Source organism: Macaca nemestrina, chromosome 7 (assembly GCF_043159975.1).
Source record: "Macaca nemestrina isolate mMacNem1 chromosome 7, mMacNem.hap1, whole genome shotgun sequence".
In the NCBI taxonomy this organism is placed as follows: Eukaryota; Metazoa; Chordata; class Mammalia; order Primates; family Cercopithecidae; genus Macaca; species Macaca nemestrina.
In genome coordinates, this window is record NC_092131.1 from 63,834,093 (window position 1) to 63,861,836 (window position 27,744).

The 27,744-nt window shown below is 36.1% G+C and overlaps 1 long non-coding RNA gene across 1 annotated transcript in view; it reads left to right on the forward strand.

The window, feature by feature from the left end:
- LOC105481915 (uncharacterized) overlaps window positions 1-27,744 on the forward strand; it is a 428,534-nt gene that overhangs the window by 272,117 nt on the left and 128,673 nt on the right. The gene's annotated exons all lie outside the window — the stretch shown is intronic.

Below are 27,744 nucleotides of genomic sequence, written 5' to 3' on the forward strand. Positions count from 1 at the left end.
GGAAATTATCCAAAATCCATGGTCTCTACTTTATGTGATTAATTGACATTAGCCAATATGTGCAAGCATAGTATGAGAACAGCAAGTTAGAGGAGCCTCCCAGAGAGAGGCTCCTGAGTATACTCCCTCCGGTTTAGCTCAGCAGTTAATCAAACAGTTCTTAACTTCCCACTAAGGTTTTCTTTCTTTCTTTTTTTTTTCTTTTCTAAAGGAAGCAAAGCAAAGAATCAGTAAACATAACATTGGAATTTCTTTTACCTGTTCCAGAACAAGTAGGGAACATTTGTCTTTGTCAAGCTGCAAGTTGAGATTTATTCTCTTAAGTGTACTTAGGTCTTCTCAACATCCTTCCTTTAATGAAAGCTATAGAAAAAGGGATTTCCCTCAAAAGAGATTTCATTCATTGTGTTGGTGGTTGTTTTTCATTTCCAAATACAGAGATTGTTATATCTCTGTTTGACCATGATTATCTAGAAAAATAGAAACAGCATGAGTCATCAGAAATTATCTAGTGCCCTACAGTGATAAAAAGTAAAATTTGTATTTCTCTTGCTTAGCCTATCACCAGATTTCCCTATGAGTGTTGCATACTTCTGAGGAGATGGTTGGAGACTGTGATAAACAGAGTCATTGCAGAGACTCAGAGGGGCATGGCAATGATTTCAAATTTAACTTACCCAATCTGACATTATTTGCATTACTCAGTTGTATCCTTAGGACCTTTCTAATTGCAAATCTTGTGTCATTCATGGACTCATTCCAGTTGACACTAATATCAATAGTTACTACTGCTGAATTTCTCACACCATATTATTTCTTTTTAAAATGTTGCTGTGTGCTCAGTCCTTTAGATGCTCAACTTCCCCAGTTGTACAATGAAGCAATCCTCTATAGTTGACTGGTTCCTCTCTCCTCAGATAGCTCAGTATAAGCCCATCAGCTTTCTCACCACATGAAATTAGTCATTTATGCTGACTATTCAATATGACACTTGGGTCCTATTACACTCTGGTAGTGTTATTGAAACTTCAGCTATAAAACTTAAATTCCAAAAATCTAATGGCTTCATTTTCCCTCACACCATGGCCTTTATGGGATGTGTCTGTCAAGACAAATGATCCTCTCCTGATGAAGCATGTTTTGAAGTGGATCTAAATGCAAAGATCCTGACCTTGTAGTTCTCCTAAATCTTATTTTTCCTGAAAGTAACTTTAAAAAAAAGTGTGTGCTGTCCTTGTTGTTGAGACATACAACTTTCTGCTAGCAATAGGGATTTACTAAATTTGCTAATTATTATTATGTGAGCAGGTATATTATGGCTTGCCTGGCAAATTAGAGATCACCTCTTTTTAGGTCCACAGTAATAGCAAAATTATATTTTAGCATTTGCATTCCTTTTGTTAAGACATATGCACATTTGTCAGATGTCTCGTCAACAGTCTTTCTCATTTTTATAATATCTCGAATACAATAACTTATATTATATCAGGAAATCTGAATTCTAGCACCATATAAAATCCTTCTCCCTGTAAATATATAATCTTGAATGTAAACTTATTTGGTGAAGGATTACTCTGATTAAATTATTTTATAAGATGAACTAAAGATAAATGACAGTTGATAAAATAATCTTTAGCATTGCCTTAAAATAGATATCTAATATATAATCAACAGATTTCATTTCCTTTCTGTCCTTGATTTTGAGTTTGGCTGAAATACTAATAAGCATGCCAGGATGCATAGAACAGCAAGATTGAATAAGGATTATTTAACTTTATAGGCAATTTCCTTCCAATAGAGGCTTGCCCCCTTCTACATATGGATATATCCCAGAAAGATTCTCTTTAAACTATATCTGGCATTAAAATCTGAAACTAAAGAAATAACCCATTAATTTTTATCATGAAAGTAATCATAAACTTATTTTCATAATGTATATATATTCAGTATCATCGGAATTCTTATGTTAATTCACTTATTTTATCAAATGTTTGCAAAAAGATGAAACAAGATTGTAGCTACATGATTAAAAATTGCTATAACAGCTAAATACTCTGAGAGGTGGATTTGACAAGTCCCTTCTAATTTTTTCACTATTCCGTTTGTGTGTGTTTCAAGTGTAGAAAATTCAAAATAACAATCTGTTTTCTGTATTAAGTATAGAAACTTAATAAATTAAGAGCAGCATTGTATCTATTATTAAAACAAGTGTGATAAATAGATCAAAGGCATTATCCTTGACTATGTGGAACAAAACAAAGTGTAATTAATTATGAGATAGATGTTAAGACAACCATTTCATAAGATACTTTAACTGCAATGCTCTTTGCCACTTAATTTTCCACATAAAGAAAATGATGGCTGAACACGGTGGCTCACGCCTGTAATCTTAGCATCTTGAGAGGCCTAGATGGCATATCATGTTCGCTCAAGTGTTTGAAACCAATATGGGCAACATGGCAAAACCTCATCACTACAAAAAATAAAAAACTATCCAGGCATGGTGGTGCATGCCTATAGTACCAGCTCCTCAAGAGGATAAGGTGGAAGGATCACTTGCGTCTGGGAGGCAGAGGTAGCAGTGAGCTGTGATTGGTCCACTGCACTCCAGCCTGGGTGACCTCGTCTAGATAAAAAAAAAAAAAGAAAAAAGAAAAGAAAATGACACATAAAGAGACATGGGACAATAAAAGGCTGTTAAATTTCTAACACAAATGAATATTTTCTTTTTTTTAAAAAAATGCATGTTTATTGTGTGTATTAAAGGTATATAATATCATGTCATGGCCATTTTTGCATTACTAAAATCTGAGACTGAGTAATTTATAAAGAAAAGATATTCAATTGGCTCAAGGTTTTACAGGCTTTGCAGGGAGCATGGTGCTGGCATCTGCTCAACTTCTAGAGAGGCCTCAGGAGGTTTACGAAGTCCCAATCATGGGACTTTGATGTGGTAAAAGGAGCAAGTGAGACAGAAAAAAGGAGTTGATGTGGCATTTGATGTGGTAAAAGGAGCAAGCAAGTGGCAGGAGGCATATGATATGGTCAAAGAAGGAGCAAGTGAGACAGAAAAAAAAAAGAGAGAGAGAGAATTGGTGGAGGGCTGCTATACACTTTTCACAACCAGATCTTGTGCGAACTCAGTGACTATTGTGAAGTCAGCACCAAGCCGTAAGGGATGTGCCCATATGACCCAAACATCTCCAACAAGGCCCCACTTCCAGCCTTGGGTATTACAATGAAACATGAGATTTGCACAGTTACAAATATCCAAACTATATCATTCTGCCCCAACCTCTCCCAAATCTCATGTACTTCTCACATTGCAAAATACTATCATGCCCTCCTAAGAGTCCCCCAAAGTCTTAACTCATTCTCCCATTAACTCAAAATTCCAATGTCCAAAGTCTCATCTGAGACAAGTCCCTTCCATTTATGAGCCTGTAAAATTAAAAACAAATTAGTTACTTCCAAAATACAAGGGAGGTATAGGTATATCGGCATTAAGTAAACATTTATATTTTAAAAGAGAAAGTGGTCAAAAGAAAGGGGGTATAGGTCTCATGAAAGGGGAAACATAGCAGGGCAGTCATTAAATCTTAAAGCTCCATTGATGTCATATCCCACATTTGGGGCACACTGATGCAGGGGTGGGCTCCCAAGGTCTTGGGCAGTTCTGCCCCTGTGGCTCTGTGGATTCATTCCCCATAACAGCTCTCACAGACTATCGAGTGCCTGAGGCTTTTCCAAGCACAGGGTGCAAACTGCTGGTGCTTCTACCCTTCTGGGATCTAGAAGATGGTGGCCCATTTCTCATAGCTCTACTAGGCAGTGTACCACTGGGGATACTATGTGGGGGCTCCAATTCTACATTTTCCCTTGGCACTGCCCAAGTAGAGGTTCTCTGTGAGGGCTCTGCCTCTGGAGCAGGCCTCTGACTAGACACCCAGGCTTTCTCATACATCCTCTGAAATCTAGGTGCAGGCTGCTAAGTGTTTTTCACTCTATAATTCTGTATACCTACAGGCCTAAGGCTACATGGAAGCCTCCGAGGTTTATGGCTTGCATTCTCCAAAGTGGCAGCCCAAACTGTACCTGGGCCTGTTTGAGGCCTAGCTGAAGCCAGAGTAGCCTGGATGTGAGGAGCAGTGTCCCTAGGCTGTACAGGGCAGCAGGGACTTGGGCCTGGCTAATAAATCCATTCAGTCCTCCTAGGCCACAGGGCCTGTGATGGGAGGGGCTTCCTCAAAGGTCTGTGAAATGCCTCCAATTGTCTTGTATATTAGTACTTGACTCCCTTTTACTTATGCATATATCTCTAGTAAGTTGTTACTCCACAACCTGCTTAAATTCCTCTCTCAGAAAAGCTTTTTCTTTCTCTGCCACATGGCCAGGCTGCAAATTTCCTAAACTTTTAGGCTCTGCTTCCTCTTTAAATACAATTTCCAACATTAAGCCATTTCTTTGATCCTTCTTTGATCTTAGTGTGGGCTTTTTGAGGCAGCCAGGTCACATCTTGAATGTTTTGCCACTTAGAAATTTATTCTGCCAAATATCGTAAAGTATTACTCTCAAGTTCAAACCTGCACAGATTCCAAGGGCATGAACAGAATGCAGCCAAGCTCTGTTGGCATAACATGCATAACCTTTATTCCAGCTGCCAATGAGTTCCTCATTGCATCTGATACCTCATCAGCTTGGACCTCACTGTCTGCATCACTATCAGCATTTTGATACAACCATTTATCCAGTCTCTTAAGAAGTTCTGATGCAGGAGTTTTTGCTTCTTAGTTCAGCTAAATCTGAGTTCTTATCTCATGACCAGGAAAAAAAATAGGCATGTGGACACATTGAAGGGCGAGGAGGGTAGAATTTATTAAGCTAAAGGAAAGCTCTCAGAAAAGAGAGGGGTCGTGACAACAGACTCAGGGTTCCCACATGAGCTGAAGAGGCTAGGTTCCTCCCCAGCAGAAGGCACAAATTCCTGGTGGCTCCACCCAGTTCTCCCAGCTTACAGGTGGTTCTTTAGTCTGAGCCGCTCCACACTGATGTATTTCCCTTCCTGCACATGTGTTAAGGGATGAAATTTTTCATCATGGGCATGTTTAGGCAAGCTCCCTGTGCACAATGACCTGGGCAGGTTGGGGAGATTTTCTGGGGATTCTTCCCTATCTGCTTAGGCATATGGTTGTCTTCTGCTTCTATCCGTTCCAAACGTTCCCAAATCTTTCTATTTTCTTTAAAGCCCTCTAAACTCCTCCAAACTCTTCCCATGACACAGTTCCAAATTTGTTTCCATATTTTCAGGTATCCTTATAACAATGCCCCACTCCTCAGTACCAATTTTCTGTATTAAGCCATTCTTGGATTGCTGTGAAGAAGTCCCTGAGACTAGGTAATTTATAAAGAAAAGAGGTTTAATTGACTCATTATTCTGCAGTCTTTGCAAGAAGCATAGTGCTGGCATCTGCTCAGTTTCTAGGGAGGCCTCAGAAAACTTAAAATCATGACAGAAGGTTAAGGGGGAGCAGGTACTTCACATGGAAAAAACAGGAGTGAGAGAGAGAGAGACAAATGGGGAGTGGAAATGCTACGCACTTTTAAATTACTAAGTCTTGCGAGAACTCACTCTCGTGAAGTCAGGACCAAGCCATGGCAGATCCACCCATGACCCAAACATCTCCCATTAGGTCCCAGCTCCAGTATTAGGACTTACAATTCTACAGCAGATTTGGGTGGGGACAAATATCCAAACTTCATCGTATATGTATATACACACACACACACTATATATATATATATACACACACACACACACACACATATACATACATATATATAGCAGAACAGTTATTACAGTGAAATGTCTTATTGCATCCTTCATCTCATATAGTTACTCTTTTTCCACCCCATGACAAAAGCAGATATAATCTACTAATTTAGTGAAAATTTTGGATATAATACACTATTATTAACTATAGTCCTTATGTTATATATTAGATCTTTAGACATATTGATACTATGTATCTGCTACATTGCATCATTTGACTTATATCTCCCATTTTCTCCCTGATCACCTGCCCCTGGTAAATACTGTGTTATTCTCTCTGTATGCCCTTCCCCCCATTTTTTAGATTCAACGTACGAGTGAAGCCATGTAATACTTTTTGTGTCTGGCGTACTTAGCATAATATCCTCCAATTGCATACATGTGGCAAATGGCAGGATCTCCTCCTTTCTTAAGGCTGAATAGTATTCCATTGTGTTCAATAATATTGCATTGCAGCAGTCTTTACTTATTAATAGTTTTCCACAGTTTCAGTTACCTGTGGTCAACCATGGTCTGAAAATGTTAAATAGAAAATTCTCCAAATAAAAAATTCTTAAGTTTTAAATTGCATGCCTTTCTTGGTAGCATGATGAAATTTCATACTGCCTATCTTCTTTTCACTTGGGACATGAATCAATCTTTTGTCCAGTGTATCCATACTGTATTCACTACCACTCCTTAGTCATTTAGTAGCCACCTCTGTTATCAGATAGAGGTTGCCATATCACAGTGCTTGTGTTCAAGTAATCTTTATTTTACTTAATAATGGCCCCAAAGTGCAAGAATACTAATACTGGCAATTTGAATATGCCAAAGAGAACCCATGAAGTCCTTTCTTTAACAGAAAGGGTAAAAGTTATCAATAAGAAAAAAATTAATTGCTGAGGTTATAAAATGTATTTTAAGAACAAAATGTCTCTGCATAAAATTGGGAAGAAGGAAAAAAATATGCTAGTTTTGTTGTTACACCTTAAATGAAAAAGTTTGTAGCCTCAGGGCTTTGTTAAGATGGGAAAGGCGTTGAATTTGTGCATATAAGCCATGAAAAGAAACATTTTCTGATTAAAAACAATCTGGTTCTGGTTTGGCATCTACTGAGGGTTTTGGAATGTATCCCCCATGACCAAGGGGGCCTACTGTACCACAGTTTTTTGTTTTTGTTTTGTTTTTTTAATATCCAGTCATCTGTTGACAGACACCCAGGTTGTTTCCATATCTTGGATGTTGCAAATAATGCTACAATAAACATTAGAGTGCAGTTATTTTTAGTAGGTGGTAATTTTATTTCCTTTGAATATATACCCAGAAGAGGGATTGCTGAGTTATATGATAATTCTCTTTTTAATTTATCTGAGAGCCTCCATACTGTTTTCTATAATGACTGCACCAATCCATGCTCCTGCCAAGAATGTACAAAAGTTCCCTTTTGTCCATACCTTCACCAACACTGGTTATCTGTTGTCTTTTTCATAATACTTAACTTAATGGGTATAAAGTAATATTTCATAATAGCTTTTTTTTTTTTTTTTTTTTTTTTTTTTTGAGACGGAGTCTCGCTCTGTCGCCCAGGCTGGAGTGCAGTGGCGCGATCTCGGCTCACTGCAAGCTCCGCCTCCCGGGTTCACGCCATTCTCCTGCCTCAGCCTCCCGAGTAGCTGGGACTACAGGCGCCCACAACCGCGCCCGGCTAATTTTTTGTATTTTTAGTAGAGACGGGGTTTCACCGTGGTCTCGATCTCCTGACCTTGTGATCCGCCCGCCTCGGCCTCCCAAAGTGCTGGGATTACAGGCGTGAGCCACCGCGCCTGGCCTCATAATAGCTTTTATTTGTATTTCCTTAACTATTGATGATGCTGAGCACCTTTTGATATAGCTTTTGGCTATTTTTATTCCTTTGGATAAATATATTTATCTATTGAAGTTATTTGCCCATTTTTAAATTAGGTTATACATTTTCTTTTTGTTGCATTGTATGCATTCTTTATAAATATTGAGGATTAATCCTTTACCAAATTTGTGATTTGTAATTTTTATTTTCTAATTCATAGGTTGCCTTTTTATTTTGTTGATTGTTTCCTTTGCTGTGCTGAAGCCTTTTAATTTGATGTAGTGCTATTTATTTATTTTTGCTTTTGTAGCTTCAGTTTTTTTATATAAGAAGTCATCACCAAAACCAATGTCAAGAAGTTTTTCCCTATGTTTTCTCCTAGGAGTTTTATGGTATTACATTTAAGTCCTTTAGACCCAAATTATTACACTTAATTCTAAACATAATAGCTGAAACCATAAAAGCAAAATGATGTGTAATAAGGGTTCATTTTCATTCTTTTGCATATGGAAGTTGTTTCCCCAGTACCAGCTGTTGAAGTCTTATTGGTTGAAAGCCCTCTGGACCCTTGTTGAAAACTAGTTGACCATGTATGTTTAGATTTCTTTCTGGGACCTCTATTGTGTTATATTTGTCTATGTGTTTGCTTTTATGCCAATCCTATACTGTTTTGATTACTATAGTTTTGTAATATTTAAGTTTAAATCAGGAAGTGTGATACCTCCAACAATTTTTTTTAATTCTCAGAATTTCTTTGGCTATTTAAAATTCTTTGTGGTTTTATACACAAAAACTTTTTTATTTCTGCGAGTTATGTCATTGGGATTTTTTAGGGATTGCACTGAATCTGAGTATTGCTTGGAGTGGCATAGACATTTAAACAATATTAATTCTTCAAACCTATGAGCATGGAATATCTTTTCATTTATTTGTGTCTTCTTCAGTTTCTTTCATCAATATTTAATAGTTTTTGGTGTACAGGTCTTTCAAGTCCTTGGTTACATTTATTTTCAAATATTTTATTTTATTTTGTGATGCTATCATAAATGGGATTGTTTTACTGATTTTTTTTTTTTTGCTAGGTCATTATTTTGTGCAGAAATGGCACATATTATGGCATGTTAATTTTGTATTCTGCAACATTACTGAATTCATTGATTTTAATAGTTTTCAGTGAGGTGTTTGGGGATTTTCTACATATAAGATCATATCATTTGCAAATAAAGATAATTTTGCTTCTTCCTTTACAATTTGGATATCTTTTCTTTCTTTTTCTTGTCCGATTACTTTGCTAGTACTTCTAGTACTATGTTGAATAGAAGTGGTGTTAGTGGGCACCCTCGCCTTGTACCACAGCCAATAGGGCATAATGTCACCTTATGTTTCAAAGAGTAAGACACTACATAGTGGTGATTCAGGACCCTAGGATAGTATGACATGGCAGCATCCCAAGCTCTCTGAGATGGGTACATGGTGGCATGGACCTAGGAACAGCAGAATGCATTCATGGACGACCCAGGAGTGGCAGAATGGACCTGTGGGACAGCGGCAGTGATGGGATGATTTCACTACCTGCGAAGACAGTACACTTCAGCAGTTCAGACTCTGGAAAATTAGTTCAGTTATAGGGAAGCAGGATGCTATAGTTGTTTGGTCTGGAGGGTCAGGTATCCAAGCTTAGCCAATTCTCTGTTTCCTTGCTATGTGGAATGCTCTGTTAGCTCAGCCTTTGGAGGTGCTCCTGCTTGGCTAGGCCAAAACATTGATTCCCTGAGAGATAGAACGCCACTTCAGCTTAAGCACTGTGGGTGAGTGTATGATTGCCTTGAGTGGACAAGAAAACATTTCCTCAGAAGGCAGGGTGCTGAGTCAGCTCAGACCTCAAAGTGCTGGGTGCAGCAGCAATTGGGAGGAGCAAATGAAGCAGCTACCCAGCAACTGGGTCCCTCCGGATAGGATGTCCAGTAGCTTGGGTAGAGGAGGGCGGTCCACCAAAAGTGGGTAGAGCCACAGTAATGAAGCCTCACCAATGGAAGGGTATTCTGGCTACATGCCTCCAGCACAGGGCACAGTACAACAGTCATCCTGATTCCAAGATGGCACTGTGCAGTAGCAGTGTTGGCCATAGGAGGCCGAGCAGCATTGGCTCCTTCTCTGTGGCGATCATAGCTGTGTGGACTCCAAGTAGCTACCTCATCTGAGCCTAGTAACTGAGTACTATAGGGTTTACTTTCAGTGGTGAGGAGGACTGTAGGTGTTCAAGGTGGAGATGGGGGCTGCCGAGGTCCCCTTGTTACTTTATTGCTGCAGGGAGAAGTCTCTCCTGGTTCTAAGCTGATCCCAGCTGGGAGATGAGGTGGCAAAGGCAAGGTGTTTCCTCTTATTCTCTATGTGGTCATTCTAAGTTTCTGTGTTCTTTGCAGTTTCTGCACTCTCTTGATGTATTCCAGCACTTACTTTTAGTTATTTTCATCAAAATGTAGCTACATATTTTGCTGCTTTGTTTTCATCAGCGGGACAAGTGCCAGGGGCTCTATATTTGCTATCTGGTTGATGTCACTATTCCATAATTTCTTTGAAAATAGTTAAGAGTAGATCAGGTATACTATCATATTCTTTTGAATAATGTTAATGAGAATAATATACTCTGTTAATGTTTTAAATTTAAAAAATGACTCAATATTGATAAGGATCAAAAGCAGAATTTTTAACACTAATCACATTGAATTGCCCATTGCAATCTAAAAACACCTACTTCAATTCTGCATAATGTAAAAAACAGGGAGCAGTTTTTCATTTGTTTATGGTATTTAAAAAAAATGACACAACCTGAAGAACATTATCTCCAATATGGAACAAATTATGTATGCCTTGGGGAATGAAAACCCTGTCACCTTTTTAAACAAATTTTTACACTTGCATCATAATTTATAAAATTGATTTGGATATAATTTTGGCTTATAGAAAGTTGTAAATATAGTACAGAGAAGCCTCATCTACCTTTTGCCCAGTTTCCTCCATTGATTACTTATGGTAGTCTGAAACCACATACTTAAATACTGTGTAATATGATTTATAGGAGGTAGATATCCATTCATGCATAATACCTCAAAACATAAAATCTAAATGGCACTGTTATCTCAAACACAGCCAAGTTTTTATGTGCATTAGTATAGTGAAAACATAATCATCTTCATAAGCAAATTTTTACATTTGTATTTTAATTAGTTTAAAAAATAATTTTCAAATATTATTGATTTACAGGATATTGCCCTGTTGGAACATGACAGGTATTCTTCACCTAGTTTTCCCCAGTGGTTTTATCTTGTATAAAAAGTACAATATCAAAAGCAGGAAATAGGCATTGGTACTGTGTGTGTATAATTCTATGCATTTAATCATATATATAAATTTCTGTAACCATCGCCAACATCAAGATAAAAAACTGTTCCATCAACAGAAAAATCAACTAGTGTCAACTTTTTATAGTCCAAGAAACCTCACATCCTTTAAGTTTCCTTATCCTCTCTTGTGTGTAACATAGTTGTCTTAAACATTTTCTCTATATACATGCATACATTTTCTTTATGTAGATATTTATATTGAACTCCACATCAATGTTAGACTCTTTGCCTGAAGTATTACAAACTTAAAAGGAGAAGAAAACATTATATTATTGCCCATATATTTGCTTTTATTCTTTTCAAATTTTCATCCTTAGAACATCTTAGAATACTATGAAGTTTTTCTAACACTTTTAGAAACAGAAGCTGTATGCAAACACCTGGATATCCAGGCAGAAGCTTGCTCCAGGGGTGGGGCGCTCATGGAGAACCTCTGCTAGGGCAACGCAGAAGGGAAGTGTGGTATTGGAGCCCCCACACAAAGTCTCTACTAGGGCATCATCTAGTGGAGCTGTGAGAAGAGGGCCACCGTACTCCAGACCCCAGAATGGCAGATCCACTGACAGCTTCCACCATGTGCCTGGAAAAGCTGCAGACACTCATCGCCAGCCTGTGAAAACAGCCAGGAGGGAGGCTGTACCCTGCAAAGCCGCAGGGGCATAGCTACCCAAGACCATGGGAACCCACCTCTTACATCAGCATGACCTGGATGCGAAACATGGAGTCAAAGGAGATCATTCTGGAGTTTTAAGATTTGACTGCCCTGCTGGATTTTGGACTTTCATGGAGCCCATAGCCCCTTTGCTTTGGCCAATTTCTCCCATTTTCAATGGTTATATTTACCCAATGCCTGTACCCCCATTGTAACTAGGAAGTTACTAACTTGCTTTTGATTTTACAGGCTCACAGATGCAAGGGACTTGACTTGTCTCAGGTGAGCCGTTGGACTGTGGACTTTTGAGTTAATGCTGAAATGAATTGAGTCTTTGGGGGACTGTTGGAAGGCATGATTGGTTTTGAAATGTGAAGATATGAGATTTGGGAGTGGCCAGGGGCAGAATGATATCATTTAGCTCTGTGTCCCCATCCAAATCTCATCTTGTAGCTCCCATAATTCCCACATGTTGTGGGAGGGAGCAGGTGGAAGATGATTGAATCGTGGGGCAGGTCTTTCTCATGTCCTCCTGAGAGTGAATGGGTCTTACGAGATCTGATGGCTTTAAAAATGAGAGTTCCCCTGCACAAGCTGTCCTTTTACCTGCTATTATCTACGTTGTAAGATGTGACGTGCTCCCCCTTGCCTTCTGCCATGATTGTGAGGTCTCCACAGCCATGTGTAACTGTAAGTCCAATAAACCTTTCTTTTGTAAATTGCCCAGTCTCAGGTATGTCTTTAATAGCAGCATTAAAACAGACTAATACACTCTGTTTTGTAGCTTTTGTTCGAATTTCACTTTGTATAGGGAGGTCATATATTCATATATGCTGTAAACATTTTACCCACAGTTATTTGTATTTTGATCTTGTTTATAATGTTTTTTCCTTATTTGGAAGTTTTCCTTTTTTTTTAACTTGAATTTCTCAAATTTTGAATGGCTTTTGATAATTGAATCATCATTTAAAATATCTCCCACTACTTGAGAGTTATAAAGGATTCATTTCTGATTTATCTTCAGAGAGGATATTATGTTCTAATATACAGTTAATTTATTATTACATTTATTCCATTTTCCCTCATTAGATCTAAATGTCATGAGCACAGATTTTTTCCCCCACTGTTTTGTCTTCTGTATCTAGAATAGTACTTGGCATAAATTTCTAAGATTATTTGTTGAATGAATACATGAATGAATGAATATATGTTTTCTAGATCAGAACGTTAAAAGAGTAACACAATTAATGGCATAGAGATTGGATTAAGTTGGAAGGTCAGTGAAGTTCTTTTGTAATAGTCTTTTATTTTGGGGTCTTCCAGATAAAACATAACTAGGAAAGATTTCTTATTAAAGAGCAGTGATTAGGAGCTAAGTAGTTAGAATGGAAATGTGTATGTGTATGTGTACACGTATATTCTGTATATACCCATGAGAGTGTGTCATACCATGAACCACATGTGTCGCAGAAAGAAAAAAAGAAGATTTATTTTTCTTTCTTTGAAAGATAATCAAGGGCTGATTTCTGAAACTTATATTTGCAACATATTTTTCTGTGCTGTTTAGAGAGTAGCTACTTGAATTACTGATGGCAGCCATTTAAAGGTATTAATTTCTCTTCAGTGGCTCTGCCTTTGCAATACAACCTTATTTTGGTTGTAAAACCTGACATTGTTAGGGTACTTTAGGGCCTAATAAATTAGAAAAAAATCTTACTTCTTAAAAAGTTTTAAAAGGGAATAGAAGTATAATCATAAGCCTTAAAAGTATAAGTTAGAAGTTAGCAATTTGTGTTCCTTAAAAAAAAAAAAAAAAAAAAAAAAAAAAGGAAGAAAGTATTTTAAAGAATTTGGAAAAAAGCAAGCTAGAAAAAAGTATGGATAAGGGATTGAAAATAAAGCTAAAAAGATCTAACGGTTGTGTTTGGTATGGGTAGGAAGTAAAATCTGGATTTACATGATGTTTATTGGTAAGATCAGAACCAAAGAAAAGATTTGTTAGGGTGCCAGTTAATGTTACAGGGTTAATGCCAGTTAATGGGGTTTCTTTTTGCAATCCACAATAGAAAAGCACTGAAGTAATATGGTGCCAAAAAAGTAAAAGCACACTTTTTTCCATTTTTGAAATGTCACTGGGGGGTAGCCAACTATGTGTCAAGTTTCTTCACCTTTACTTTAAGCAATTGCAAAATCGAATTCTTCATTTTGCCTCTAACTGTCGTCTCTTTGGCAACTGCCTTTATTTTGTTACGTGTGCTCTTCACATATAAGAGATTCAAATATATTTTTTAGGTTTCCATTTTCAAAAATGTGTCTCCCCCAGAATTCCTGTGTTGGAAGTCTTAACACTCAACACCTCAGAACATAACCTTATTTGGAAATTGGGGTCATTAGCAGATGTAATTAGTTAAGATAAGAATATAATGGAGTAGATTCAGCCCTTCGTCTAATACGACTGTTCTCTCTAAAAAGGGGAGAGTTGGAGCCAGAGATAGACACGCAAGGAAGAAAGATGATGTAAAGAGACACAGAGAAAAGATGGTCAACTAACTACGAGCCAAGGAGAGAGGCCTATTTTTCTCTCACAGTCTTCAGAGGAAGCAAACTTGGCAGACATTTGATTTTGGTCTTCTAAACTCCCAAACCATAAGACAATAAATATAATTTTGGTGTTTAAGCCACTCTGTAATATTTTATTACATCCTTTTAATTTAAACAACAAAATTGGAATTTAAGTTATAAATAAATACAAATTTTCACTGAAGGATAAATATTTTATCTAACATTCTCTTATTCTCATTCTTAACAGCACTATATATATATATATATATATATTTTTTTTTTTTTTTTTTTTTTCTGGGCCGTTTTCTTAACCTCGTGATGCATACTGGCTGATTTCGGTTTATTTTCTGAGGTATGTTTACATAAAAGTCCTTTAGAAAGTCACTTGCAATGAGATGTATTTCTTTTAATTAGATTGTAGCCTTATCTACTCAAGAGTCAAAGTATTCCTAAGGAACATGGCAATTAACACGTAGCATAGCTACTAGCTTGTGGCATAAAAGATGTGGAAAAGAATTTCTCTGACTTTGATATCTATGATTCTTTGACATTATTGCAGTTTAAACTTTAAATAAAATAATTTCTATCCAGTTTCTGCAAGCTACAGAACATTTGAGGAGCTCAGTTTATTTTGCTATTCCAGGAAATTTCTGATTTGAATGCAACTAGCCCAACTGATTAAAGTCAAAAGAGCAGGTTAATCAGTTTCCTTTATTTCCTTTAAACTTCCTTTCTATTGAAATGCAACATATTTATTTTCAAATTTGCAACAGAAGAAATAGCAGAATTCACTAATAATACAAACAAAAGTTTAAGGCACAATAAGAATACACTCACTTGTCAACTAATAGCATTCTTTGTTTTTTTCTTATTTATCATATACTTGAGTTGTCACACTTAGGTTTATGAAAAACTGGCTTGGCATTTTATAACAGCTGAAGTTTTTAATAAATGTCTGAAGCACTATTCCATGTTAAATATCTCAAAGTGCTTCTACATTTACATCTCAAAATAGATTTCCTATCCCATTTTGTCCTTGGGTTTGCTGTACAAAAAATAAGCTATGTGATTTGAAAAACAAGGCTTTAACCAGGGAGTTCTTTCTAGTCATTTTAGGACAAAAATTTACTGATGGCAAAACTTACAGAAGCCATTCTTTTCCAACCAAATCAATTTTAGTTACAACTTTTTATTTTACCACACATATGCTTATTTTCTACATATCTGTTTACCAGCCCATTAGTATAGAAATGGATTTCTTAATTTTGAACTATTTAAATTACTCTTGTTTCAGAAAGCTAATTTATTATTTATTTATTGTCATTTACTTATCAAGAAAATGTATACTGGTGACTGGATTCTACCAGAATTAATGTTGTCTAGATGGGAAAGTCACAATCATTATAAAAGCTACTCTCTAAGTGTTTTACATAAGTCTATCAGAAAAGGAAAATCTGAAAGAAACATTTTTAAAAGTGGCCCAAGATGACTGCGGGTTGAACACAAAGATAATAGAAACTAGGCCTATGAACTAATCTGAACTCCTGTGTGGAAGGCTACGTTCTGTTAAATATTTGACTGACACACAACAATTGTAACCTTGCATATCAGATGAAACACAAAAGCAGGATAGAATTAATCATCCCTCTCCATACACTAAGATGTCTATACACTTGCTAAGATTTTACTCTATTTGCTTTATCTTATGTGTGATGTCACTAAGCTCCAGTCAGAATTGTAAGAATGTCACCTTTGCTTCATTGTCTCCTTCCCCAATTTTCTTTGTGGAAATCTGTAAGTACTATACTGCATGTAATCTGCGGCACATTCTTCGTTTGCTCTGAACTTGCGTGCCTGGGCTATTGTCTACAAACGTGGCTCAGAGTAAAATCAACTTTGAATTTCTCTAAGTTTATAGTGCTTGTTATTTAAATCATGGTTGACATGTCAAATCATTTAATCCTAGCCACAGTTCTATGAGGAAATGCCATTAGTATTCACTTTTTACAAATGCAGAAGTTGAAGCCTCAGCCAGGAGAGTTGAAAGATAAATAAGTAAAGTGTGATATTGTGTATTACCTATAGGATAGGTAAATAAATATTACTTTTTGATAATACTGGGGATAGAAATCAATTTGACCTAAGAAGGTAGAAAATGAATTCATAGAGTTGGCAATGTTGAGTTAGGCTTTTATGTGAAAGCAGGAATTTTATAAGGGGAGAAAAGGTTGCCAGAGGGTAAGAAGTACAAAATGACCAAAAATAGCTCATCCGTTCATGTCAAGGCTTTCACCATGGAAAAGAGCAAAAACTAACTAAAGCTAACTTAAAAAAAAAATAGCACAGGCTTATTTTTAAAATGCACAAAAATCTCAATGAAGATGGAATCCAGAAGTTGTCAGGAATCAAGGCAGTTCATCTCTGTCTCTCTCGGTCTCTGTCTGTTTCTGTTTCTGTCTCTCTTTCTCAGTGTCCTCGAGGATGGCTAAATCTCTTCTTCCAACCCTGTGTATCTTTCTGTTTCTGTCTTTTATCTAACTTACTCCTCTCTTATTTTATCTCTAGACACAGAGCTGACGGCTTTCTAGTCCCAGAACCTACCTGACTTCCTGGCTGAATTCTCCATGGGTTACTATATTTGTATATACTGTATGTATTCCTCAATGTACAAATTTTAAGTTCTTTGTGGAGAAATCTCGCTGGCCTCATTCATCTTTTGTATGCCAGAGATCACAAGTTATCAATGGTCCATTCAGCTACAATCAGGAGAATTAGGCATTGTCATTCTATTCTTGAGATCTGTAAACGAACATTCATGAACTAATGTCTACTGGACCATATGAGATAGTTAATGACTCAGTGTGGCAGGCATATATTTCCTACTTGGCAGTTGATAAAGCAGGATGATAGAGGGCCTTCAGTGTAATGAACTGACATAGATTTTTGATCTACAGCAATTGGGAGGCTGTTGTATTTTAAAGCTTCAGAGTATCATAATCATGCCAGTTCTTTAGAAGTAACACTCGAACATGTGATGAATAAATCAGAAGGGAAAAAGGTCAAGACACAGGGAGAAGAAAAGGGAACATTTATGGTAATCCAAGTAAGAAATGAGGAGTAACTAAACTCAAAATGGGAGGTGCCAATCCCTGACATTGATGACAAAATCAAAATGTTCACAGAATGTCTTTCCATTTTTAAAATTTTGTCAAGAATGGGATATTTTCTTACTGTAGGGAGAAATGATCCAAAAGGAATGAAAACAAGAACAAAAATGAGGAAACAGAGAAAGATGTAAGCTAGAATCCAGAAATTGGTGAGTAGAAAAATAAGAAAAAAGAATAAAAGTGTAATTATACAATTTTATATCAGCTGTATCTTTAAAATAAGGAAGAGATAGAAGAAAATTTTATTTATTTTTTAAAATGGCACATTTTGTCATATAGAACAAGGAAAGCACTTACAGGCATGAATAGATTCAAGGAACCTAGAAAGAAGACATAATAAGTATTTCTCTGCATGAGATGGTATCTATGGAAAAAACACTTTTTCCCCTATAGACCTAATTTTTAAAAATTCTGACTGTATTATTTCTCTGTGAATTAGATGGTATCTGTGGTTTATGAACTCAGGAATGGCCTAGTATCAGAAAAATGGTGCTGAATGGTCAAAACCATCCCTTATGGAAGCATTAAAGAGTAAATTTAATAAATTATAACAATAATAATAAAAGACAATCACCTATTAAGCACCACCAAATGTCAGGTACTGTAATAAGTACTATGAAGGTTATTATATTTAATCTTCATGACATCCCTATTGGGGATACAATATAACTATTTTATAGATAAAAACATTAAGGCTCAAATAAGTTAACATGCAAGTTATTAACAATTCCTGTAAGAAGGACAGAAAGGTCTTAAGTTAGTACACTTTATATTGCATTATGATGCCTCCCTAGAGTACTACTGCTAAGAGCCAACAAACACCGTGAAAGAATGTGAGTGTGGAATCCTTAAGTTTGCAATAGCTGGAAGAAGGACTGTTAGGCATAGGTAGACATAAGTGCCACAATTTAGTATAAAGGAAAAATCTTTAATATAGCATGGTTTTAGATAGCTGAAAACAATTTTTTGAGAACAAGAATTTGAAAATATTTAAATAAAATTTTTATGATAAATTAAGAACAGGAAAATATGGATGATCAACAAGAAATCAAGTATGTGGGGATATTAAATGAGCACAGGTTTGAAAAGATTTTTCATGAACACTGGAAAAAATGGCTTAGGTAGAATATACATGTAAAAGTTACATTTATAGTGTCAGGAATACTAAATAACAAATTATGTTAAAAGCTTGTTAAGATAATTTTTTAAAAGAATGATGTGTGTGTTTGAACATATTATAAGCAATAAGACAAAGACAAAGGGGACTCTTATCTCTTGAAGATCTAATATTAACAAAACAATAAATAAAATAACATTAAACAGAAGCTTAATCTCCAATCTCAGAGTGGTTAAGAAAAATAAGTTTAAGAAGGAATGTCATTTAGGGTATAGGAAGAGACCACACAGCTGTTTGAATTGAATTCAGTCATTTATTCAATTATTAAAATAACTTCAAGAGGTATTTGTACAACAGCTTTCATTATCAAAATCTATGAAGGAAGACAATTACAAAAATAATTTTACTTTATTTCAGAAACAAAAAATAATATTCTATCAGGTATAAATAATAAACCTAATAGTACTTTGACTGGTTTCTTAAATGGATGAGTTACAAATATTAAAAATGAAATTATGCATACTTAAATCACCATGGCCTGCCAACAAAAGTTCCCTACAAGTCAAATTTATTCTATTTTTCAACATGCTTTAACAAGTTATAGACATCTTTGACATCTTTTCTTTGTACTACATTTCCTTCCTTCCTTCCTTCCTTCCTTCCTTCCTTCCTTCCTTCCTTCCTTCCTTCCTTCCTTCCGTCCTTCCTTCCTTCCTTCCTTCCCTCTCTCTCTCTTTCTGTCTCTTTCTCTCTCTCCCCTCCCCTTTCACTTTTCTCTTTTTTATTCTTTGCACCTTGTAAAAGAACCCTGATTTTTCTTTGGTAGAATCATCCCTACTCCACTCTTGGTTTTTTACTTTGATAGAGCATGGTACAAGCTTTGCCAATCAGAGAATTTAATCTCAAATCTAGCTGATTGGATCAGATCATAAGCAGAAATCTGGGACTTCCAGGAAACATTTGGAAAGAAGAGAGCTCTGTCCTCTGGCACTGTTAGAGGGATGTGAGTTTGTGATTTTCAGTGGCCATTTTCTGTTGAGTGGGGAAATTAACTGAGAGTACAGCCAACTAAACAGAACTTCTAAGCTGAGAAATGAAGACAGGGAAATAAAACAAAATGATTTGATTTATTTGGAATTTTCAGATAAATAAGCTACCATATATCATTTTGCTAATGTCACTCTGTTACTTGGAAGCCAAAAAGAGTTCTAATTCTGAAACCGGTTTCTGGAAGTGTGAAGTATTATAATTGCAACACTTAAACTGGGGATTAAGTTGATTTGCCAAAAAATACAGTATGAAGATTCTCCATTACCTTGGTTGAGAAGATGCTGATAGGTATTATATAGTAGAAAAAAATATTTATACTGCCATATTCATGCAAATTCACTTGGTATTCAGAGTTTTAGTTCTCTGTGGCTAGAACTTTAGAAAATTCTGTAGAGAAATTTCAGTATTTTGAAATGTGTTGACTATATTTTTGTGTGGCTTTTAAAAATTTCTTCTAAGAAAGAGACCAGCTTCTTCTAAGTAGCCTGTCTGCAAGCAGAGAAGGAATAAATACGACCTAATGAAGAGAAACTCTTTGTGCCTTCAGCTAGTGCCACAATGTGGCTGAGAATTTAAAAATCCTCAGTTCGACAGCACATAAATCTTCATATACTGCCCTAGGTAGGGTTTGTAGTAGAAAAAGCAGTGAAGGAGGTAAGAATGAAAATAGAAATGATACTATAAAACCTGAGAAAAACCACTTTCCTCCCCATGAACCTAATTTTTAAAATTTTTGACTGACAAATGTAAAAATTGTTTGACTGTGAAGTATAATCCACTGAGATACAACTGTAGAGCAAGGTCTCTATAATTTCTACTGTTGCAGAACAATTACCAAGAAAGAAGCCATTATACCGAGTGCTGGGAAGATGGCAGAACAAAAAACCTCTTGTAAAAAGGAAGACATTCCCCATCGATGAATTAGATTCAGGATATTGACTTCACTAAATTTCTGATTTTTCTTACTCGTCCATAAAGTTTTAGTTCACTAATACATATTGCATGTGTTAGAGTGGTTAAATTTGTCATCCAACTACAGGTTTCTAGACCATAAACACCACCACACATCTGGCAAAGACGGAGACGTGCTTGTCACTTAGAAATTCTCTGCAGAGTTGAATGCAAGTTTAACTCTGAGTGAACTTTGCCTCTCAGTGTCGTGAATGACTCGAGAGTTTTGATAGGATGTGCCAAAGGCTCAAATTCTCTGTCACAAGAAAAAGTCATTAAAGAAGTTATAACATCTCTCTCTTTGTAATTGTGGACCTCCATGCCTGCAAAGATTCTTTGCTAAGCATAAACTCTTGTCTACTACACTTGATGTGCTAAAAAACTCCCCCAGCAATTTAGGACTTGAAATTACTCATAGTTGAAAAAAAAAAAATCACATCTTAAGTCAAAAGCTTAAATGCAGATGAAGTATATATATTTAGTAGTATGTTTTGTCAGGGATAAAGGAATTGTGAAACAATTTAACTGCTCTCTGACTATTGATGTTTTGAAACATTTTGGTCTCAATAATTTAATTATTCAAATTTTTGTCTTCTTCAGATGTGAGAGGCTGCCCTAGTTTAGAAATCCTCAAATCCTGCCATTAAAGATGACCAAAATCTAACAGAAAAGTTGATATTTTAGAATCTAAAATATCTAAGATAATAGAATTAGGATTCAAAAGATACACACATTTTTTTATTATTCAGATATAACTTTCAAAAGTAAAAACATTATTCTTTTACAGATTTAGAATGAATTTGTGTCAAAAATACTCAATTTATTATTGAAAGGATCAAAAAAACAGTAAATCCACTCTCAATGTGAATAAGAGGAACAGAGATTATATCATCTTTCAAAAAATGCATTAAAAAACCAATAAAATGAGATTGCTAGGTCAGATACACATTTGGTTAATGTCTTACCAGGCAGGGCAACTATAACTTTTATACTGATCAAAAATGTATGTTAAAATGTAAATTCACAGAATTTATGGCCTTACTTAACAGGAAACATCAGAAATAAACATAAGTATATTTTCCTATATCAGAGGGCAACCAACTATGCCTGCTGGCCAATTGCCTACTTTCATAAATAAAGTTATTATTATTTTTTTAAAACACAACCATACCCATTAGTTTAAACATTGTCCATGGTGGATCTAGAGTCGCAATAGCAGAACTGAGTAGTTATGAGAGAGACTGTATGGCTAACAAAGCCTGATTTATATTGTTTACCAAAGTTCGCATCTCCCCGATAATTAAATCATATTAAAATAACTTTTTATACAGTACATTCATTTTGATAATACATAATTTCTAAAGAGTACTCGTGATGCCAAAAAGGCCATTCTTTTCATGTGTAGATCTGTTTATTAACGTAGCTGTAGCAAGAGGTGTTAATTGACTATATATGTTTCCTTCAGCACAAAGTGTCAAGCAGCTATTGAGGCTAGAGTAATTAACTTATTTCAAGACATTTCACTTAAAAATCACATTATGAACCTTTAAAAAGTTCTACAATATATTTTCTGCCCCAAGGCTGGAAAGTCAAGTGAAAGAAATTCTCTCCACCAGATTTTCCAGCAATATTATAGATTTGAGCTGCTTCCTCTCTCCTCGGGTTACACCAGATTTTCTAAAGTTCCTGGCCTGTCAGGAAGTCACCTTCCTCACCACCTGAGAGACTGAAACCTGTAAACTGTGTTCCACATCTTCTTGAAAATATTTATGGGCATTGTCTGCAAGTAAAATGTGCAATTCTTTTTTTTTTTTTTTTTGAGACAGAGTCTCTTTCTGTCGCCCAGGCTGGAGTGCAGTGGCCGGATCTCAGCTCACTGCAAGCTCCGCCTCCCAGGTTTACGTCATTCTCCTGCCTCAGCCTCCCCAGTACCTGGGACTACAGGCGCCCGCCACCTCGCCTGGCTAGGTTTTTGTATTTTTTTTAGTAGAGACGGGGTTTCACCATGTTAGCCAGGATGGTCTCGATGTCCTGACCTCGTGATCCGCCCGTCTCGGCCTCTCAAAGTGCTGGGATTACAGGCTTGAGCCACCGCGCACGGCCCCAATTCTTTGTCATTAATGATGAGCTTATTGTTATTAGAGCAACGTATTACCAAATATGACACTCCAGGGTTGGCCTTGATTATTGCACAATCACTTTGTTTAATTATATCATACTACAGAGGAGGATCAATCTTTATTATACTTATATGAATAATAATATGAAAAATAAGGAGAATTAATAAAGTAATTCTTACCAAGTTTAATGGAGTCGATGAAAGTTATACTAATTTTAAAAATGATCCATTTACTTCATGAAAATGTATTCTACCAACTTGAATATTAGAGTCAGATTAAAAATGATTGCACATATGTTAATAAAAAGTAGAATGTGGGGAAAAGAAAGAGATCAGCCTGTTACTGTGTCTATATAGAAAGAAGTAGACATAAGAGACTCCATTTTGTTCTGTCTTTGTGATGCTGTTAATCTGTGACCCTACCCCCAACCTTGTCCTTTGCAAGAGACATGTGTTGCGGTGACTCAAGGTTTAATGGATTTTGGGCTATGCAGGATGTGTCTTTGTTAAACAAAATGCCTGAAGGTAGCTTGCTGGTTAAAAGTTATCACCATTCTCTTAATTTCAACTACCCAGAGACACGTACACGGCCAAAGGTCACAGGGACCTCTGCCTAGGAAAGCTAGGGTATTGTCTAAGGTTTCTCCCCATGTGATAGACTGAAACTATGCTGCCAAAAGGTTTATGGAGATGTTTGCATATGCATCTCAAGGCACAGCATTGTCCTTTGAACTTATTCATGTCACAGAGGTTTTTGTTCATATGTCTTACTGCCGATTTCCTCTTTTTTCTTTGATCCTATTGTCCTGCCACTCCCCTGTCTTTAAGATGGTAAAGATAATTATCAATAAATACTAAGGGAACTCAGAGACCGGGGCCGGCCTGGGTCCTCTGTAAGCTGAGCGCCGGTCCCCTGGGCCCCCGCTTTTCTTTCTCTATACTTTGTCTCTGTGTCTTATTTCTTTTCTCAAGTCTCTCGTTCCACCTTACGAGAAACACCCACAGGTGTGGAGGGGCAGGCCACCCCTTCAGTAGAATATTAGGTCAACCTCAACACTCTCACAAACAAATAACTACAAATAATTTCCTTCATCCACATAGTCAATCTTTATTTATTTATTTTTTATTTTATTTGAAACAGAGTCTCATTCTGTTGCCTAGCCTGGAGTGCAGAGGCACAATCTTGGCTCATTGCAACCTCAGCCTTCTGGGTTCAAATGATTTTCATGCCTTAGCCCCCACTGCCCTCCCACCCCCACAAGTAGCTGAGGTTATAGGCACGTAGCAACATGACTGGCTAATTTTTGTGTTTTCAATAGAGACAGGGTTTTGCCATGTCAGCCAGGTTGGTCTCAAACTCCTGGCCTCAAATGATATGCTTGCCTTGGCCTCCCAAAGTGCTGGGATTACAGGTGGGAGCCACAGCACCTGACCCACCTAGTCAGTCTTTTATAATTAACTAGAACTTGAGAAAATTCTTCTTATTCTAGATCTTCTGATAGCAGTTTAATTTCCAAATCCTGGGATAATGTCTGACAGTTTTCTAAGCAATGATAGGTTTAAGCTCTGAAACATGTACTCATGAATCTATTCCTTAAAATGTTAATGCTCTCTTGTTGTATACTTTCTACATGGCTCTGAGAATATCCTTTATTGAAAATTCAGTTTCTGGCCTCAAGTTTAGAACAGCACCTTCAGACAAATACCAGAGGAAATGGTGGGATGAATGCTTACAAGAAGCGGCAAAAGGAAGATGATCTCTTTCTTCTCTATGTGAGGATGTAGCAAGAAGGCAACCTTATGAAAACCAGTAAGAGGGACCCAACCAGATAACAAATCTTCAGGCACCTTGATCTTGGACTTACCAGGCTCCAGACTATGAAAATAAATGTTTATTGCTTAAGCCCCCACCCTAGCCTATAGTATTCTGTTACAGCAGCCCAAACTGGCATATAAAACTCTCTTTCCTCAAACATTCTACAACTACCTATATGAACTCAAGTTTCATTTTCATAGTGATCTTTCATATTCTCAAGCAACCTGATACTTTTTCCTGAGAACAAAACTACTATTTTCCCTGAAAAACAAAAACATATTTCATTATTTTTCATATGTTGCTGTATTTATTTCCCATTATTATTTCTAGTGAAACTCAAAATATTTTACAGTTACCCCGTAAGGAGTAAATGCTTTTCTGGTTATTCAAGGTCAGCAATAGGTCAAAATAATATTGAAAGGAGGACAGTCTTACATCCAAATATTTAAAGCTATCCTCCTTTTCAATAAGCAAGAAGTGTTTTCCTAAATGATATAATGTATTATGTTGAATATATAAACGAAACAAACCAAAAACAAAAAAATTAAGCAAACCATTTTTTTTGTTTTCTTACCTGATAGAAAACCAATTTGCATAATCTATTAAATTATCAGAATAACAAAATGTCTTCCTTCAATGAAAAGCCCAAGATCTGGTGCCTTCATTGCTGAATTCTACCAAACATTTAAATAATTAATATCAGTCTTTCTCAAACTCTCTTAAAAAGTTAAAAAGGAGTCAATAATTCCAAACTCAACTTATGAGGCCAGCATTATCCCGATACCAAAGCCAGACAAGGAACCTCGAAGAAAAGAAAATTTAGGGGCAATATCCTTATGAATATAGCTATAGAAATTCTCAAAAGACTAGCAAACCTGAATTTAATAGCACATTAAGAGAATCATTCACCATGATCAAGAAGGATTTATCCCTGGCATCCAAGGATAGTTCACCATATGTAAATCAATAAATGTGGTATACCAATGAGCAGAATGAAAGACAAAAAATGAAAGACCATCTCAATAGATGCAGAAAAATCACCTGACAAAATTTAACATCCTTTAATGATAAAAACTTGCAACAATATAAGTATAGAAAGAATATACCTCAACACAATAAAGGCCACATTGTACCTGTTACACAGGTAACATTATACTCAAAGCTTCTCCTCTGAAAGCAAGCATAAGGCAAAGATGTCCACTCTCACCAGTTTTATTAAACATAGCACTGGAAGTCTTGGCCAGAGAGGCAAGAAATAAAAAGCATTCAAATTGATAAGAAATAAATTAAATTGTCTCTGTTACCAGACATAGTCTTATATGTGGGAAATTCTAAAGACTCCACCAAAAACTATTAGAGTCAATAAACAATCAGTGAAGTTATAGGATACAAAATCAACATATGAAATTTGTAACATTTTTATACACTAACAATGAACTACCTGCAAAAGAATAAAGAAATAAAGGTAACCTCATTTCCAATAGCACCAGAAAGAATAAAATACTTAGAAATAAATTAAATCAGGAGGTAAAGGATATGTACACTGAAATAGAACACTGATGAAAAATCAAAGAAGAAACACACAAAAATTAAGAAATTGCACATCCATGGATTGAAAGGATTGATATTGTTAAAATGTGTATGCTAACCAAAGTGATATACAGATTCAATGCAATTGCTATCAAAATTTCATTGATATTTTTCGCAGAAATAAAAAGTACTATAATTTGTATAGAACCACAAAATACCCTGAATAGTCAAAGTAATATTGAACAAAAGACCAAAACATCACATTACCTGACTTCAAAATATATTACAAAACTACAGTACTCAAAACAGCATGTTACTGGTACAAAAACAGAACACAGACCAATGGTACAGAGTAGAGACCTCAAAAATAAATACAGCCAACTGATTTTTTTTTGACAAAGGTGCCAATAACATGCAACAAGGAAATGACATTTTCTTCAATAAAAGGTGCTGTGAAAACTAGATATTCACATGTACAATAATGAAATGATACCCATAGCTTACAGAATCTACAAAAAAAATTCAAAATGGCTTGATGTCTTAAATGTAAGACCCATAACAGTGAAACTTACTAGAAAACATGGGAATAAACCTCCATGATATTTATCTGGGTAATGATTTTTTTTGAGTATGAACCCAAAAGCACAGGCAACAGGAGCAAAATTAGACAAATGGGATTACGAGAAACTAAAAATCTTCTTCACAGCAAAGAAAACAACAAAGTGAAGAGAAAACCTACAGAATGGGAGACAATATTTTCAAACTGTCCATCTGAGAATCGTAACAAAAACAAGTGAGACCTAATTAAACTTAAGAGCTTCTGCACAGCAAATAAATAGACAACCTATAGAATGTGAGAAAACATTATCAAACTATGCATCTGACAAAGTCTAATATCCAGAATCTATAAGAAACTTAAATCAACAAGAAAAAAAGCAACCCCATTAAAAATGGGTAAATGACAAGGACACACAGCTGAAAAGAAGACATAAAAGTAACCAATAAACATAAAAAAAAGCCCATCATTTCTAATGATCAGAGAAATGCACTTCGAGACTACAATCAGATAATATCTCACACCACTCAGAATGGTGATTATTAAAAAGTCAAACAACAACAGATGCTGTCAAGGCTGTGGAGAAAAGGGAACACTTATATACTGTTGGTGGGAATGTAAATTAGTTCAGCCATTGTGGAAAGCAGTTTGGAAATTTCTCAAAGAACTTAAAGCAGAGCTACTGTTTGACCTAGCAGTCCTATTACTGGATATATACCCAAAGGAAAACAAATCATTCTACCAAAAGGACACACACACTTGTATGTTCATTGCAGCACTATACACAATAGCAAAGACATGGAATAAATCTAGGTTTATTTCACTGTCAACAGTGAACTGAATAAAGAAAATTTGGTGCATACACCACCATGGAATATTATGCAGCCACAAAATCAACAAAATTATGTCCCCTGCAGCAACATGGATGCAGCCCTTAGAGGTCATTATTCTAAGCAAATTAACATAGGAACAGAAAACCAAATACCACGTGCTCTTGTTTATAAGTGGGAGCTAAACACCAAGTACACATGGACAGAAAGAGGACAACAGTAGACACTGGGACTAGCAGAAGGGAGAGGGAAGGGAGGGTGTAGGCTGAAAAACTATCTATGGGATATTCTGCTGCCACTACCTGGGTGACGGGATCACCCATATCCCAAAC